Source organism: Arvicola amphibius, chromosome 18 (genome assembly GCF_903992535.2).
Source record: "Arvicola amphibius chromosome 18, mArvAmp1.2, whole genome shotgun sequence".
In the NCBI taxonomy this organism is placed as follows: Eukaryota; Metazoa; Chordata; class Mammalia; order Rodentia; family Cricetidae; genus Arvicola; species Arvicola amphibius.
Genome location: NC_052064.1, coordinates 4204976 through 4220921, shown reverse-complemented (window position 1 = coordinate 4220921; position 15946 = coordinate 4204976). Strand labels below are relative to the sequence as shown.

General features: G+C 42.6%; 1 protein-coding gene across 2 annotated transcripts in view; it reads right to left on the bottom strand.

Annotated features, from left to right (window-relative positions):
- Magi2 (membrane associated guanylate kinase, WW and PDZ domain containing 2) overlaps window positions 1–15946 on the bottom strand; it is a 1324802-nt gene that overhangs the window by 501393 nt on the left and 807463 nt on the right. The window lies entirely within an intron of this gene.

Genomic DNA, 15946 nt, shown 5'->3' with positions numbered 1-15946 from the left:
AAGCAGCTACTTTGATCTGAGAGAGGATAAAAGATAAAATACAGCCTGTAAGGTAGGCGGAGCAGAAGCCTAACACAGCCACACCAAAAGGACGAGCTGGGGTGTATAAAGGTTTTAAGTCGCATCTACCTGAAGCTTCCTCTAGCTTTATATATGCTTAACCGCCCTAGAGAAAGGCAGCAGTGGAAGACTAAGAATCAACTCACTGTCAAGGATCTCAGGCATGTTGTGTCGAAAAGCGTAAGAGCAAAGTTGAAGGCAAAGGACCACAGACTGGTAAAACTCAGGAAGAAGAATATCCTGCATAAAGTCTTTGGAATAGTGAAGTGAGCACCTTTGTGTAAGGAGAGAGAGAGAGAGAGAGAGAGAGAGAGAGAGAGAGAGAGAGAGAGAGAGAGAGAGAGAAACTGGAGACAGAGACAGAGACTAAGATAGAGAAGAAACTGGGAGGGCCTGGAGGTCTCTGAAGTGGAACGGGAAGAGCGGTCAGAGTTAAATCTCTGGCAGATACAAGATTCTGAAGAGGATAGCCAGTACAGATGGAATGCCATGAAGTTAGCACGGTTAGCAGAGTTAAAGCACTGGTTACACGAGATCCCGCTGGGTTGTTTATAAGAGCACTGAAATCTCCTAGGTTAGCATAAAGGAAGCATGAAGGTCAAGCTCCAAAATGTTAATAATAACAAATGTGGCTTGGAGGCAGGGGATGCTGAGATGCTAACAGTCATAACAAGAAGGTCTCTACAACTGAGGACATTTTAATCCAGTGTGGAAGAGAAATGCCATGGGGAACATGGTCCAGCCCAGCTCTTCTTCCTCCTGGCAGAGGGCTGTAAGGGTATTCAGCAACAGGCAACACTCTCAAGGACGGTGAGCTTCTGACTAAGATTTGCAGACGACAGAGTGAGCTGCAGGAGGCAGTCTAAAGCAAGAACAGAGAAGTCTTAGAAAAGTCAGACAAAGAAGAAATGAGAGGTAGGAGAGACAAGGAAGTGGGGGCGCCACAAGGAAGACGTAGTATCTCAGTTATCACTACACTGCCGCTAGCTTTGGGACATACCTGCTCCCCACTCTGAGTACTGTCTATGGTCATGATGGGCTTTGTGCAAGGTGTCCAAGGAAGGCCATGAGAGCCCAGGCCCTTAGGTCCCTGGGAGGGACCCTGAGACTTGGCCTGGAAGTGTCACCTAGAAGTGTCTGCAGACGGCCATCCTCCATCTTCCTTAATGGAAAATAAAACAGTCCGAGTGAGCATTCGCTAAAAGAAATTCTATTTGCATTAATTTTTCTGTTCTGTGCTTTTACGTTCCATCCTTCTCCGCTCTGTGTCTGAGGTCAGGCAGCTTTCCGCAGCAGGCTCAATGTGGTACAGATGTCCCGTGCAGGGGTAGTGAGAGGGAATGGTTTCCTTAGCAACGATAACCACACAAAAGCCAGCCGATTTTTTTTTTTTTTTTTTTTGCTACTTATGTGATGTTTTAGTAGACTAAGGCATCTAAACAGCAGGAAGGAATAATAAATGCCTGACTGGAATGTGTCGTGATGGAGTCGGGTGGGATGAGGCAGAGGACGTCGACTCTGCTTCTGAAGACTTCGAGTGACATCAAGATGCATTCTGTCCCTCAGGGGAACCGGTAAAATTAAAATCACACCGCTTCTGGTTAAGTGGAATACAATGCATTTCTTCAGGATACCGATATTGTTACTGAAAGGTGATCGCCACGAGCAAGCTTCTGAGGCCTTATAAGATAAGCTGTCTAGAGCTGGGCGATAGCTCAGCCAGTTAAGCGCGGCGCTTGTGCATGCGAGGTCTCGAGTTCAAACCTCGGGTCCGTGTGATTCTGCCACAGAGTGGTTCTCTCTCTCTCTCTCTCTCTGTGTGTGTGTGTGTGTCTGTCTGTCTGTCTGTCTGATTTGGCCCACGCCCTCTTGTGGCCCAGGATTGGGGGGGGGGGGAATAATCTGTCTAGCTGTAAAGGGATGTGTGCGCCACAGAGAACGCGTTTGGAGAATTTTTGCCGCTGCTGTTGCTGTTGTTCATAGAGAATGTTCCTGAATTTGTTGTTTTTTCGCTACACCCCAGGGAAGGAATTCTTGGGATTTATGCCTCTTCTAGTGTTCTGCTGCCAAGTTTTTGCTTTATAGTTTTCAATTTTAGCAGTCCTGATAGTAAGCTCAAAGTCCTCACAGCTATATGTGAAAATATATCCTTTTCCCTTCGCTTGGCCATTGCTGCTGTTTCTTTCTTTTCTTACCCAGTGATCACATGTGTGGGGTGTTTGCCAGGAATTTCAGAGAATGACAGTGTGGTGGTGCTGGTCAGACGGGTGTGAGAAAGAAAAAGAATTTACAAACACATTAGAAGGGAGACTAAAATGTCTCCAACAGCTCTGTTGTCTTGCTGAGATGATCTGAACAGATGATCAGGTACAGCTGACAAGCTTTTACAACTTGCCAGAGAAAAAGGTCAAAGATGATGGTGATATGCACAAAAAGAAAAAATCCAAAACCGAAAACAACACTAGCTCAAGAAAAATCTCAGTTGCATTTGGAAGACTGCTACCCAAGGCTCACAGCTCCCATGAGGTCTCTCTCTCTCTCTCTAGAGAGAGATGAGAGAGCGAGAGAGAGAGGAGAGAGAGAGAGAGAGAGAGAAGAGCGAGAAGGAAGGAGAGAGAGAGGAGAGAGAGAGAAGAGAGAAGGAAGGAGAGAGAGGAGAGAGAGAGAGAGGAGAGAAGGAAGGAAGGAGAGAGAGAGAAACAGAGAGAAGAGAGAGGAGAGAGAGAGAGCAGAAAAGAGAGAGAGAGGAGAAGAGCGAAAGAAGGAAGGCGAGGAGAGAGAACAAGACCAGGAGAGAGAGAACGAGGAGAGAGCGGAGTGAATAGCCGCTCGAAGACGGAGTAGCGATCGATACTCTATAATCCTTCCTTCTCTCTCTCTCCCCTCTCTCTCCTCTCTCTCTCTCTCTCTCTCTCTCTCTCTCTCTCTCTCCTCTCTCTCTCTCTCACACACACACACCCATGTACATGCACACACACAGCACACAGGCATGCATGCACACGTACATGCACACACACACGCATGCGCGCACACACACACACGTATATGCACACACACACACACACCCTCCTGATTCTGGGCCCTGACGATTAGCTGAATCTCCTCAAGCATTTGACCATTAGGTTTATGATGCAAAGCAGTACCGATTCTAGGATTATTAGTTTGGGGAAATCAGGAGCGTGAAAAGGCAACAGACTAGCACCACTCAAAAGAGACACAAATGAGCCAGAGCCAAGGCCCCGCATAATTAACTCAGTGCCGTAAGACCCCAGTCATCCATGAGTGTCTTTTAAATTCCCAGACAGATGATTTTGCTCAGAGGGATCCCGAGAGCGTCAGTAAATTCTAGTGGCAGAGGCCTTAGGCACCATTTGAAGAATCACGTTTGCTATCAAACGCTTGATGTTCACGCAAAGCCTGCTCCCACGGCTGCAGGTACCATAGAGTCTACGTGATGCCCGTGATGACAGGCCAAACATTCAGCGATAGGACTGCACCACAAGCAGGGCATGCGAGTCTGCAAATAAGTCTAAGTCTACAAGACTTTTCTAAATTTTATGGACTTTGCAGTATTAGCAGTTTAACTGTGAACAAAAATGTTTTTCAATAATTTCTTTTTATTCATAATGTATATTATGTAGACCACACCAATTTGCATGATAAAGTAGAAATCATATTTTCAGACTTCATGGATATGGGAGACAAATGGTTGATGCACGGCCCCAGACACACTGGGTGACACAGTGTGAGGAGACAGGCTGGAAAGGATCACCATGGAGGGTTCCTGCACAGTCACTAGCTGTCCCGACTAGGAAACTCCACTATGATGGAGAAGTAATGGGTAAGAATAAGAAAATCAGCTCTGTGTTTTATGATACCCAAGATCTTAGGATTAATCTCATATTGATCAACTTTAATTTGCAGGTTTTGATCAATACTGCAAACCCATGCTTCTTGTGATGGGTTATTAACCTAAACCTTTTCTAGATCCAACTAACATTTCAACTGCCAGGCCCTCCTGTGAGGGACTTCCCTCGTTGGATTGTTGGAAGCAGGAACATTCACTCTGCATCTGGACCGCACCTTTCGGTGTCAGTGCCCATCAAAGGACAGGGAAGAAGGAAGATTTGGCTCTGCCCTCCTGCACTCAGCTTCACCGGAAACCTCATCTGCTGTGGGTGAGGCATTCCTTCCAAGCATTAGAAGCAAGTTCTCGAAGACCCAACCCAGACAGTTGATCATGGCTGTCCCAGACTCCAGCGCCAGACCTAGCCAGCTGGGGTAGCTAGTCTTAGGGACTGTGAACCTATCAAGATGGCAGCCTTTCCGTCATGAGTCAGCCGTTGTCTGACTATCTAGACCACAGCCTTAAACCAACCCAATAATTGTACTTTTAATATATATATATATATGTTCTTTTTTATTATTTATTTATTTATTAAAAATTTCCACCTCCTCCCCTCCTCCCATTTCCCTCCCACTGCTCCCACTCTCCCTTCCACTCCCTCTCCAGTCCTAAGAGCAGTCAGGGTTCCCTGCCCTGTGGGAAATCCAAGGTCCTCCCCTTCCATCCAGATCTGGGAAGGTGAGCATCCAAATAGACTAGGCTCCCACAAGGCCAGTCCACGCAGTAGAGTCAAAACTCAGTGCCATTGTCCAATATATGTTTTTTCTATCAGTTCTGCTCCTTTAGAGAAGCCTGGCTGCTAGACTTCTCATTTCCATTAAATCAAAAGAAAAGAAAATATGCTTAGGGTAGAATTTCATTGTGATTAAATACCTGTAATTTCTGAGGTGATGCAAAGAATCTTATTGTGCCCAATGATTGCCTAATTTATCAATTACAAAACCTATGGCTTAGTAGTGTATGTTAGGTTAATTTTGAAGCTCCTTGCAAGCAAATTTATTTTTTATGATAACTCATTTTTGTTGTGCTGTTTTTAAAAATTATTTTATTAGTGCTCCCCAAAGTGTAGGTCTCTTAGGCTAGAAGAGGCCATTAGATCCCTTTAAACTGGAGTCAGAGACCACTGTCTGATGTCACATGGATGCTATGAGCTGAATCCTGTTCCTTTGCAAGAGCAGCCAGTGCTCTTTTTTTTTAAAAAAAAAATTAATAACCCTCCAAAGCAGGTTCTTTTCTTCTCTTTTTTCTTGATATTTTTCTTTATTTTACATACCAACCACAGTTTCTCCTCTTTACTCTCTTCCTGTTCCCCCTCCCCAACCAAGATTCCCATCTACTCACCTCCCTATCTAACCACTCCTCCTCCATCTCCATTCAGAAAGCTGCAGGCCTCCCATGGCCTTGGACATAGATAGAGTGGCATGTCAAGGTGAGGTAGAACCAAGCTCCTCCCCCTGCATAAAGGCTGGGTGAGGTAATCCAGCCTGGGGGAACAAAGCCAGCTAAGTTCCAAGGACAAGTCCTGATCTCCCAACTAGGAGCCTTACAAACAGACAAAGCCACACAACTGTCACACACATGCAGAGGCCCAGGTTGGTCCTAACTGTTGGCCCAGAGTCCACGTGCTCCCATGAGCTCACGCCAGCGTTCTTTGTGGGTTCCTCCATCAAGAGGAGGGATTGTATGCACCAGCACTCTTAACTGATGAACCATCTCTCCAGCCCTTGTTTTGTTTTGAGATGGTTCTGACTTTGAACTTTGGTCCTTACTCCTCCCTCCCAAGCATTGGCATCATAGGCGTGCATCAACATCCCTGGTCTGTTTGCTCCTGGAGATGGACACAGAGATGTTTTACTATAAAGCATCAGGAGATGCAGTTGTATCATCAACAAAAGCCTTAGCTATCTTGTCTTAGATATACGTTTTGAAAAGGCTCTCAAAACATTTTACCTCCTTCCTACACGACTGTAAATAGTTTTCGCTGTATCGATGACCACAAATGACATTCAGTGAGCTGGAATTCTAGCTGGAACGGGGACGCCTCACCCGAGGCTAGGTATTCCATCTCTTTTATCCTCTTTCTTTCCGCTACAAAATGGCTATGGGATACTTCACGGGCTCAGTTGGTTTGTGTGTGGGTGTTTGTATGTGTGCATGTGTACATGTAGGCGTGTGTATGACCATGTGCATGTGGAAACCCGGGGGGGGGGCAACCTCAGACATCAATCCCCTGAAGCAGTCTGCTTCGGTTTGTGAAACAGAATCTCTCACTAATTAGGGGACCACTAACTTGGCTACGCTGACCGACAGGGAGCCCTGGGGATCTACCTGTTCCTGCCTCCCCAGGACACTTACCACCCTTGGCTTTTTTAGTGGGTTGTATGGGTGGAACTTGGGTCTTCAGGCTTGCCTGGTAAGATATTCATTAACTGCACACTCTATATTGCCCACATAACTGTATTAACCACTTAATTTTAAAAACAAATTTGTGTAAAATATCCAAGCATGTCTTAATAATGGTTCATCTAAGTTGTTTCTGGATACGTACTTTGTTTTATGTTCTGTCATGAACATACATGGCTGAAAGGAGAAACACTTGCTTCTCTCCCAGGGTTTTTGACATATTCAGCACAGGCTTACTCACGGAATTCCTAATGTTTTCTCTGTTTCTCGGCTCAAGCCATCAGGAATCAACTTCGCTCTTCTCCACAAACATAGTCAGAGAAGCTTCCTTTCATTCTTCCCCATTTTCAATTACAATAATTATAAAAAATGACGAATTCAAGTAGTTTTTGATTCAGTCGAATGACATTTAGGAAGCAGCCCAGTGCCCTGAAGACTTCCCAGGTTACCACACGCCAGCTCTGTGGTGCAGGCAAAGCATCGCACATCCCTGATCTCGGCTTAGTCGTCTGTGAAATGAGGATGTTGCTTTGGCAAAACCACCATGGAGCTCACTTTGCGAAGACAATTACTCCATGGAAGTTCCGAGGCTGAATGAGAACTAGTTTTTGTGCTCGTTCTTGAAAGGCCAGGTGAGTTGAAAAAGCCAGAGACATGGGAAGGTGTTCCAGATGACACCAGTAAGGAAGTAATACTTTATCCTCAGCTCTTGGTTCAGGCAAACACATAAGCCAAAGCTCTCTAGACCCAAAAGGCTGGAAGCCTGCTTGGGAAACAGCAAGAGACAAAGACCAATTTTCCTATAAAGACATAGTGCAGAGGGAAGGAGGATCAACGAAGGCTTCAGTGGGTCCAGAGGCAAGATAGCTCAGGAGGCCTGGGCCATCCCAGAATACTGGCTAATTTTCAGAGGTTGTGAGAAAGGGCACAAGCTATGATGAGAAGGAAGAAAAGGAAAAGATGCCAACCGGACACAGTAACCTTGCTCATGATTGTGCTTTTCTGGAAAGGCGCACAGGGGGCTGGCAGAGTTACGCCCTTCAGCAGAGGTAGCGGAGTAATGAGTGCTCCAGTCGATCTGTCCTACAGATGCAGTCAGAGGCTGGGGAAGGAGACATCTCAGGTAGCAAGTGACACATAAGAGAATTTACATGGTATACTACTATGAAAGCTTTAAATGTACTAACACTTTTTGAAAAGTTTCATCAGATAAAATCTATCAAATCCTTATCCTTCCAGGTCCAGGGTTCCCTTCTCTGCTCAACTCCTTTGTCAACTTGATTTCTTCTACAGCACTTGTTTCTGCGTGCTTGCTGGATCATCTCCACCGTAGACGCGCATGGTAGAATACATTCCTCACTAAAACATGTCACAAGAGTTTTTATACTGACGACCAGGAAAACACATCATTTTCTCAACTTTATTATCTGCCTGTCAATAGATGTGACTATTATGAAAACATTAACAACTTTTTACAGATTTTAAATTTTAAACTATGGATGTAGAACAGGGTTCATGATAAGACTGGGGCGTGTCGCAGGAAGCCCTGTCACCTCTTAGAGGGTCTTATTTGGCTCTGACTTTCACAGAGCACATTGTGAGAAATGCTGGGTAAGAGTGGCTGCCAGGAACATTCTTAGTCCCCGAACACTGACCTGACTCAAGCAATAGCAACACAAAGTGTATTTTCCCCAGCTTACTTCTACATCCTCTTGCTTGTGCGTTTTGAGGTGACCCATCTTTGGATTTCATTTTCATTATTCTGTGCCTTCAATGCATTCACAAAGGCAATACCAGGGAGAAGTCTTAATTTTATGATATTACAAGTTGAGTGGCAACCGAACTTCTTGCAATAAAGAAGCGTTCTGGGATGGAAGCAAATCTTGGTTGCTTATGATTGCACATATTTTAGTCTGCATAAATAAACTTGCCCACGTTTTAATCATGTCTTCATTTACCGGCTGCTTTTATAATCAGTCTTATCTTCTTGAAGTAAAATGCCCTCCATCACGTTGATTTACTTGAAATAAACAAGTTTCCCTGGTGTGTTTTGGAATTATGATCGCCTTCCCTTCCCAATGTGTGAATTATAGATAAAGAAATCTTGGAAGTCTCCTGCAGTTTTACTGTTTCCATAGAAAGAGAGAATAATCTAATCAAGTGCTGTTGTAAGGTCTAGTTCTTATCATTAACACCAGAGTGATGGGGGAATGGCCGTGCTGGCTCCTGGTCTCAGTTAAGTTGGATTTAGGGTAATATACTTTTGAATGAATACTGGATTTCAATAAAGAACATTTGAGGAATGTTCATCCAGCAAGCAAGGATGGCATCCAAATTTATGATGGCTCAAAGATGTTTGGAACAGGAACTTCTGCCAGACGAAAGGCCGCTGGAATGGGCTGCGGACTACTATGGGAATGAGTGTAGGACATCTTGTGTTTGAAAAGTGGTTTCGGTCATTTACAACAGCCTCGGTGGGTATACTGAAGGGTGACAAGGACAGCTTAATAGGACAGCTATCAGTCAAGATATTTTATGGACAATTAAATTAATTCTAAGGTATTTTGATATCTGTTAATAATAACAAAAGAAGAAAATGTAAAGAGTTTAGTAAAAATGTATATAGTGAAGATGAGACCTTAATTCTTCATATAAGCTTCCAGTTTATGTAATGAATTAATATAATCCCCAATTTTCTGTTATGAAAGATGGTGCTGAAAATTCTTTTGCAATACTAGACTGCATATTTTTGTAGGTAGGTATCTAAAAGTTTTCATTTTGCAGTTCTGGGAAGTTTCCAGAGGATTCTCAACTTTATTTTCTTATGTGCCAAAGTCACATCATGCACCAAACATTCATCACATATCACAGCTCGTCAGATTTGTATAAACACATGCAGATTAAAAATGTCAAAGATGGGATATGCTAACAAATGATCTGTGCACGATGAGGAGAAGAAAAGAGAAGACCTACCTCTAACACCAAACAAGAGGCCAAATAGGGGTGTGGGGGGAATCAGTAGGAAGAATAAATCTGTTTTGTTGCTTGTGGTAATTTAGAGAATCAATAAAAGTTTAACACATTTGCCCCTGCTGAGATTCGCAGAGTTTGTAACTGGTTTATTAATATTTAATTAGCTATGGATAGAATCAGAGTGTATCATATTTTGTAAATTATGAAATCCTTAAAGAACATTCAAACAAATCAGATAAAGCTCATTAGAGTGAAAGAGAAGTCTGTAGTGTCCTTTCAGGGACCATGCCTCTTGCATTCACATTCTTTGAAGAACCTTACTTCATTGACTCTAAGTTGACTTTTGACTTGTTTGGGACAGTAGAAGACGCCACAGCAGACTGACCATTCTTGGTCACTGGGCACACCTTTTTATAGCATTCTTCCTAAAACCCAGCTACCGTAATAAAGGGGGCCCCGCAGCTGTTTTGGTAGAGAAGGACTATATGGGTGGGTCCAAGAGGAAGTTAGATGGCGTCTGCAATGAAAAATCAGACGGCAGAAGACATGTCAGCCTCTAATCAACACAGTATGTGTCAGCACTAATCCAACTGAGCTCGTCTAAGTGCTGAAAACTCGTAGAATCATAACAAAGGTTTTAAGTATTTATTTAACTTCATGCATACATGTGCAAGCCTGAGTGTATGTATGTATGTACACCATGAGCATGAAGGTGCCCTTGGAGGGCAGAAGAGGGGCTATATCCCCTGGAACTAGAGTTACAGCTGATTGTAAACCACCCTGTGTGTACTAGGAAACAAAATTTGTCTTCCGAAAGAGCAGCCGGTGCTCGAACTACTGAACCACAGCTCCAGTCCTGAGTCATGGGAAACTTTAATAACGCTGTTTTTAAGACACATATTTTAGAACGATTTAATCAACAACAATAATGATATATATTTCTGGGATCTTTTTTAAAAAAATATTTATTTATTATTTATACAATATTTTGTCTGTGTGTATGCCCGAAGGCCAGAAGAGGGCACCAGACCCCATTACAGATGGTTGTGAGCCACCATGTGGTTGCTGGGAATTGAACTCAGGACCTTTGGAAGAGCAGGCAATGCTCTTAACCTCTGAGCCATCTCTCCAGCCCTATTTCTGGGATCGTATGACACTAATTTAATCTTACGTATGATTTAAGATTTGCAGTATTAAAAATTTATTTTTCTTTTATGTGTATGAGTTTTTCACTTTTATGTATATGTGTGTATCAAATGTGTTCCTGGCGCTCCTGTTGGCCAGAGGAGGGAGTCTGATCTGCTAAAGTGGAGTTACAGACGGTAGTGAGCTTCCGTATGGGTGCTGGGTATTGAACCCATGTCTTCTGTAAGAGCAGCAAGTGCCCTTAACCACCAAGCCAACTCACCAGGCCCAAGTGCCAACATTTTCCTACAAGGAATATGTTCTCCCATATTTTGAACAAATAAACTTGTAAGACATCTAATGGTAAGACTAATTCCTTTGCTACCATCTTAAGCCTAGCTCTGTGTTCGGTTGGGCTCTTCATTTTAATGTTTGCTTCAATTTCTTATTTTACTCTTCTTACTTATGTACTTAGTAGGTCAGTTTTATTCCTAATTCCGTGTGTGGTGTGTCCACATGAGCGCAAAAGCCTGAGGCGGTCAGAGGCGTCAGCTCCCGTGGAGCTACAGTTACAGGCAGTGGGAAGCGGCCAGATATGGGTGGGTTTGGGAAGACATGGATGCTGGGAATTAAACTTGCCTATTCTTCAAGAGAAGTCTGTGTTCTTAAACATAGAGCCAACTCCCAAAATCTGCAAAGATTTGCAGTCTTTTGGTAATTTTGTTGGCTTATTACCACAGGGGAGTCCTTGGTTCTTTTACATGACATTCATTGACCAGGAAAGTAGTTTCGTTCTTTTTGTGCTGTCTCCATTTTTAATCAACCGTTTGTTTCACTTTCTCTGGTTTTACAGTTTTCTTTTCGTGGAAAGTTTCTCTTCAACGCTGGGAATTTAACTCAAGACCTCGTGCTTGTGAGACAAACACTTTATAAACGACACCTCCATTCAATTTTGTTTCATACTTTTTTCCTATAGCTTGTCGCCACTTCTGTTTCTTTTAAACACTGGCTTTCTGCACAGTCACGCCCAGCAGGTAGACGGCAGTTCCGCGTCCCCCCCACCCCCACAGACCTGTCTGGCTTCCGTTTCGAGCTGGCTTGCTCACCCTCTCTCTCTGTTGCACAGTTAAGGGCCGCGGTTTCCCACAGGCTCCTTGATCGCTTCTGCACTGAATGAAGCCATTTCTGGAAACCCTTGGATCCTGTCTGTAACTTCTGTCCTGGGTGTGTGTGTGGGGGGTCACTCCAGTCTCCTAAACAACCTAAGCAAATATTTTGAATCTTTATATATTTGAAAATATGCTTTAGGTTTTATGTAATACTATTTCACCTGTCAATTTTTGTTGTAATGGTTTTAGATGGAAAATTGATTCTGTGGGAATCGAAAATTCCTTCTTCCTCTGGTTTCTCATTTCTCGTGCTCTTCAGATTTAATAGAACACTTCATTCTGCATCATATGCATAACTCGTGTTTGCTTTCTAGAAATATTTAGAAAATTTCGATCTCTTAAAATTTTACACAGATGTGCCTTGGGGGTGTGTTTCCTAGCTTTTGCTGGCAATGGGCTCTTGTGATAACTGGCTTTAGTTAAGAACTCCTTTTTCAGGTATTTCTTCTTCCTTGACTCCCAGGCCAGAACGGACTTATGATTTACATATTCGATTTTCACTTTTTGACAGGTGACCCTAACTTTATCTAAACAAAATTGTTATAATTTTTAAAAGTTCCCCTCTGAAATGGTTCTCATTGCTCCTCTTTATTCTGGAGCGAATGTTTCTTTCTTATGGCCCTAGCTGGCTTGGAAAGCCTCCCTGCTTCTTCAGTTCTTGTCAGTTATGCTCAATTATGCTAAGTTTCCTTTGGATCTGCATTTTGGTTTCTGTCTTTCAAAACTGAGGGTTCATCAAATTAATGAGCCTTGCAATGCTTTCAAACTAGATAAGAAAAATGTTGGCCGAATGATGGGAACGGGTGGGATGTGTCCACGGTTTCCCCTGGACCTTCCCTGGGATGAGAGCTGCATGTTGACTGGGAGAGGCAGCCATGCAGAGGATCACAAGCAATTGGCCTTTGAGCTGCCTGGTGCAGGCTTTAAGTCTGACTTTAGATCTCGCGGGACTGTCGAAAGCGGTCTTCTCCTTCATTCTTATGATTTCAGGTTGGCTCTAAGTCCTGACTATTGCCATGCCTATTTCCCAGCTCTAGTTTCTGAAATGAAATTTCTCCAGCAAATTGTCATATAATCTTTGGCTATGTTAAGAAAGAAAAAAGTGTCTTATGGGAGAGATGGATGGGCTCATCTGGTGAATCTGCAGACTTCCCATAATCCTGTTTGAACACTACAGACAACTGCACCTTCAACAGTCCTGGTGCTTCCCGTTTCCATGACCTTTCCATGACCTTTCAGGATTCCGTGGAAGGAAGCAGGAGGAATTGGTGACCTGTCCCTAGACAGCATTCCTACTAGCAGGCTTTAAAATGCATTGCTGTTGATCTTGATACTGTTAGTCAGAAACTCTCTTCCTCCCAGTTCCTGACTCGAGGTGTGTGCTGGTCTCATCATTTCTCATTTACCCTTTTTATATAGATTTGTAATTTTATATAGAAATGTAATTTGTAATGTTTTCCATTTATATTATCATTTCAGTTTGAGAAACGTGAAGAAATTTACACGTATTCACTGTGCTGAACTGACTGCAAGACTTTTATTTCCTACACAGGGACAATCGCCGCTGATAAGGATGGAGCTGTAGCTGATTAAAAGCTACTTAATGGAATTCGTGACTTGCTGAATATATGTGAATCCTGACACCGGGGAAGTGCCAAGCAATTGGCATCCACTCTAGCTTCCTGAAGTAGGAAACATCTGACCCACTCTGAATTTCCTCTAAAGTAGAATTACAGTCTTTGCCATAAACAGAGAGTGATAAACATGATTTACAATAAAGTGTTATGAGACATGCTGGTGATAAGGCGGTATTGAATTGAACCTCAAATATAATATTAGACATCGGCAAGGTGATGAAACGGAATCAATGTCTGTGGTGAATGGCTATCAACTTAAGCAATCACCTTCAGTAAATAGATTAAGTACTATCTTCAAAATTTTTCAACATTATACTTAAATTCTTTCTCTGTAATGCCATATCTATGACTCCTTTGTCAGAAATAACCTCAGCCCCTTTTCTATAAATGCTTGCTGTCTATCACCGCAGCTCACAATGTTCAGTTTTGCTAGATGAGAAATATACCCCCAAGGAGCCCTTTCTCCAGTGAAAGCAACAGCATAGGATTATTAGATATTTTGGCCTCATAAAAATACTAAGCAAAACAACAACCAACTATCACTATCATTCATTTTTTACTTATTTTAGGAGTACAGGTGTTTTTCTTGTTATGCATGATGCACATGCCTGCTCCTGGCAGAGCTCAGAGAGGGCCACAAATGCCCTGGAGATTAGAGATAATTGGGAACCACTTTGTAGGTCTTGGGAATCAATCCTGGGTCCTCAAGATGAAGCTCAGTAGTAGTGTGGGTGTTTAGCTTGTATAAGGCTATGGGATCAACCTCAAAAATGGCAATCATCAATCAATCAATCAATGAATCAAGCAAGCAAGCAAGTGGCTAGTAGCTAGAACAAACCAAGAGGAAAGAAGTAAACAACCAAATAGTAGATTAGACACCAAAGTCTAAATTGAAGTATTCAATTTAATTGAATTTAATTATATTAAAATCTGCCATGTAGTAGTTTGGCAATGTATGCGTAAATTATTCCCTTGAGGAAGTGCAGAGTAATCCCCACTTCCTTTATGTGACTGCACAAACTAGGTTTCTCAAAGACTCCAGAATGGAAAACGCTAAAATGGATGGGAATGGGAGTACCATTGTAGGGGAGAAACCAGAACAGCACAGCTCAGCCATGTGATCCCCATGTACAATGTCAACACGTGCTTGTGGGTCATGCTTTTCTTTATACCTTTGAGATGATACGATGAATTGCAAACCTACAGTCTTCCTCCACAGAGCCGCGACCAATCTCGTCATGAGAAGCCACCAAACCAACCCAATTTGAGAGTTATTCTATAAGATACCCGAATAATACCTCTCAAAAATTTTCAGTAATTAAAAAATAAGTCTTTGATGGTTGTAGACAACACCCAAACATTGAGCTGATAGAATAGGGAATGCATGGAAAATATTTGGAGAAGAGCTGCCCTACGTGTTAAGTGGCAGAGGAAGACTCGTTCAGCAGCAAGAAAAGAAAGCGGATGTTGGAAAGTAGAAGAGAAACAGACTGAGTTCAGAATCTTTTCTGAGGGTTCAGCTTCGGTTGAGGTGTGGTCTCCTCTCATGGTGAGAACAACTGCAGAGGGTGTAACCCGTAGATCAGTGCAATGCAGGAAGCTTAGAAAATCCACTCCACTTTCAGTAATACATCATTTTTATCATTCTTTTATGCAATGTATTTTAATCATATTTTCCCTCTTCCATCTTCTCTCAGATCCTTCCTACCTCCCTACCTGGCAAACTTTATTTTCTTACTCTTTCTCTCTCTCTCTCCATACCTCCACTCTTCTTTCACAATAACCAAACAAAAATGAAAGTCAAAACAAACAAAAAAACCAAAATGATAAAAAAAAAATACCAAAACAAAAATGAAACAAAACCCCACAAAAGAATAATACAAATAGGGGCTGGAGAGATGGCTCAGAGGTTAAGAGCATTGTTTGCTCTTCCAAAGGTCCTGAGTTCAATTCCCAGCAACCACATGATGGCTCACAACCATCTGTAATGGGGTCTGGTGCCCTCTTCTGGCCTTGAGGCATACATGCAGACTGAATATTGTATACATAATAAATAAATACTTAAAAAAGTATAATACAAATAAACAAGGTGTCTGTTTTGTGTTAACAAGTTCCTGAGAGTTGAATCTTCTGCAAGTGTGGCTAATATACCCAGTGACACTCCACCGGAAAAGGCTGAACTGTTCTTTCCCAGCAGGCATCAACTGCAATAGCTTTTGTTTAGAGGTGGGGCTTTGTGTTCACCCCGCATTCTCAGTGCCAGAACTTTCTCTGGTAAGTGGCTGAGAACATGAGTCCAGATAAGAGACCCAATGCTGTAGACATCGGCAGTACACATAAACTGACACAAACTTACATATAAATACAATAGTTTTTTTTAAACTCAATTGTTTATTGAAAAGAGAACATTAGCTGGACAGGACCATGCGTCTCCTGCTTCTTTGCGAGGCATATGCGGTGACCAGCTGCCTGATGCTGCTGCAGACAAGACTGTTCGCAATGATGGTCTTTACCCTTGAGCTGGGAGTCAGACAAACTCTTTCTACTTAAGTTGCTTTTGTTAGGGTATTTTTATCATGGGATCAGAAAAAGTAACTAATACAGGGCTTTGACAAAGTCAAACAACTTTCCTCATAAAAAAGCCTTAAAGGAAATAAGAATAGAAGGAACAT